General features: G+C 36.4%; 1 pseudogene; it reads left to right on the top strand.

The window, feature by feature from the left end:
• LOC116900894 overlaps positions 1-696 on the top strand; it is an 8,712-nt pseudogene extending 8,016 nt beyond the window's left edge.
• Positions 697-3,219: the final 2,523 nt, after the last annotated feature.

The raw sequence follows: 3,219 nt of genomic DNA, 5'->3' as shown, positions 1-3,219 counted from the left end.
AGGTCTTCCTCCTGGTGGTGATGGCCTACGATCGATATGTGGCCATCTGTAAACCCCTTCACTATTTGGACCATCATGAATCGACAGATTTGAATCCTTCTGTTGGGTGATAGCCTGGGTTGGTGGGTTTGCTCACTCTGTGATTCAACTTGCTTTTGTGTCTAATTTGCCTTTCTGTGGACCCAATGTCATCACCATTTTCATCTGTGACATGTACCCACTATTGAGAACTTGCATGCAGTGACACTTACTTCATTTGGCCTTACTGTGGTTATGAATGGTGGAGCAATCTGTATGGTCATTTTTATTCTTCTTTAATCTCTATGCATTCATACTAAACTCTCTTAAAAACTACAGTCAGGAAAGGGAGACGAAAGCCTTGTCCACTGCAGCTCCCACATCACTGTGGTTGTTCTTTTTTTTTGTCCCCTGCATTTTCATTTATATTAGGCCAGTGTCTAACTTTCCCATTGATAAGTCAATAAGTATGGTTTTACAGTTTATCACTCCCATACTGAACCCTTTTAATATATACTCTGAGAAATGCAGAGATGAAAAATACCATGCAAAAACTCCTGGTGTAAAACATCAACTTCAGGCAGAGTAAAGAGTGCACTCCACACTGAGGACTTCTGTTGTATTGAAGATTTTGGGGATTTTGACAGCCTTACACCACCTGCCTCAGGTCAAGACTAAGCCAAGTTCCATTCTCCACCCACAGTTCTCCAGAGGATCAAGAACATTCTTTAAAAACCACAGAATGTACTGACTGACAGTCACTTGACTCTCTTGTCCCAGATAGAGTTAGAATTTAAGTCATAATCTGGTCATGCTTGTTAGCCAATAAATTTAAAGGTCAATATGCTTAGCCAATAAGTTTAAACTGCCGTACCATAGCAATTTCCTAATGAAGTCTCAGACATGTCCTTTTGTGCTAATAAATTGCTAATTGTAGATTTCACTTACTGGTTTCTAGTCAAAATGCCTCCACATACTGGTAAGTGTTATACTCATATTTTTATATGAAATAGATATATCTTAATAGATATAATTTTATCCTTTATCCAAAAGTCAGTTCAAGAGGTATATTGTCGACCAGGTCCATATTTTCAATTAAATTAACACAGATCCTGACTATTTATTTTTATTCAATACTCAAGATATTGCCAAGGCATAGTACTAAGTTCCTAAGATTTAATTTAAAAACAAAACAACATAACACTAAGGATTAGTTGCTTTGGATTTTCCCATGATAAAAGTAACAAAAGTGACAAACCTGGAAGTTTATTAAGTTGCTGACGGCCACCTAGGTGAGATAAACTGTGAGTGTAGTGTATTGGTCCATTGTTCATCCCTCTGTTTTCTCTTTCCAGAAAAGACACCTCCATTATCTTCTCTCACGTCCAAGCTGTATTTGAAATGCAGAGTTGTTTTTTTGTCATTACACTCATTGAATTCTTCATCTCAGTTACTATTGCAGGAGGTTTTAAAGTAATGCAATTAAGTTGATAATTGCTGTTATGTTATCATATAATAGAAAAGTATTTATTCAGAATAGTGAAAAGCTTCATTCATGAGCTTTATAGTTTCATGCAGGTCCTGTTTTTTCTGAGCTCTTGTCTGTAACATGTCTTATGAAAGAGTAATGGGACAGAGAAACAATGTCACAGAGTTTATCCTCTCCAACTCATTCAGGATCCTGTTGGCATGCACCTAGTATGCTGGAGAGTTTGAATGGGAAGGGTTCAGAGGTCACCCAGTTCAATTTCTTTATCTTCCGATCTGCAAACAGAAACATGTAACTATACTTACAGCCAATGTCTTTGTGGAGCTTTCCCTAAACTATTTTACTTTTTTTTCTGAATCCTTACATGAAGGTTCCATTTTTGTGCAATGTTAGTCTCTAGAAAACCATATATTTTAACTATCCGTCTTTCGAGTTTCCATTTTCTCCAGTCTCACTGCATATCTTACTATAAGAGTCTGAAAAATATCATATCAGATTCTAACACAGCAATTGGTAATAGAGATGAGTTGGTTTTGTTTGACTAAATAAAACTAACAAAGTCAAGATCATACATAGAGATGTGGTATGACTTTAGAATAGGTAGGTGTGTGATGTACAGGATTACAGCTCACCACAAACGAGAATGCCTTATGAAATAATTGTCCTAGATAACACTATTTTTACGGGTCTCAGGTCTTTTTCCTGATGGTGATAGCTTATGATTAATATATAGCCATCTGTAAGCCTGCACTATTTACCCATTATGAACTGTCAGGTTTGTTTCAGGAACCTTACGGCCTGGAGAGAGAGAGAGACAGGACACAGAGTAGGACTCTGTTGTGACTCTAAGGACTGAGGATCTCCAGTCAGTTAGAGTCTCTAAGTATACTGAAATGCTGATAACTTCTAAAAAGCCCTAAAACCTTTCTTGTTTACTCTGAGGGTAAAAAACTGCTGGCTTAGGTGATTGACACCTGTAGCCTAACAGTAGGGGATTAAGTAATGAGGCCTTTGTTCTAAGTCAGCAGGAACTGCAAGTCTCTAGCTTTCAGTCTGCTAGTAGAAGTTGCAGGAAGAAAATGCGACACTTTGAAAACTGGTTATAACATTTATTTCGAAACTGCAAAAAATTACCTATGAAAGCTTTCTAAGAAAAAGGGGAAAGTGGAAAGATCCTAACCAAGGCAGGGGAAAAATTTTTTTTTTCTTTGTACTCAGTACTTAGATATTTCTCAGAATACATGATCATGCAATAAAAGTTCATCACAAGTTAACAAAAGTTCAAATCATAAATCAAATAAGTTTACATGCATATCCATTAGGAGTAATTATCTGACTCAACATCCATCACCTGTCTCAGCTTCACAGGTTCATTGAAAATGAAAAACCATAACTAGGTTATTAATGAAGTTTTATATAGACAAACTCAGTTAATATTTTATCCTCTGTCCTAGCACCTATAATAAATTGTTAGGTCCCTTTTTATGACCTTTGGTTAATTGACTTACAACCTCTTGGAATGTGCTCTAAGTAGTAGAAAGTCTGGTTACTATTAAGCAATTAACTGATGACACAGAGGGGACGAGGCGAGTTCTCATTCCAGTTTTGACTATTGGAAAAGGACTTAATAGCAGTCCTACTATAAAAGAGCTTAATAAATACTGATTTAGGAATTTAGAAGTTCTTTTAGGATCATCATAAAGAATTGAGAA

Source organism: Rattus rattus, chromosome 5 (genome assembly GCF_011064425.1).
Source record: "Rattus rattus isolate New Zealand chromosome 5, Rrattus_CSIRO_v1, whole genome shotgun sequence".
In the NCBI taxonomy this organism is placed as follows: domain Eukaryota; kingdom Metazoa; phylum Chordata; class Mammalia; order Rodentia; family Muridae; genus Rattus; species Rattus rattus.
Note: the sequence above shows the minus strand (reverse complement) of the source record. Positions and strands in the feature narration are given on the sequence as shown.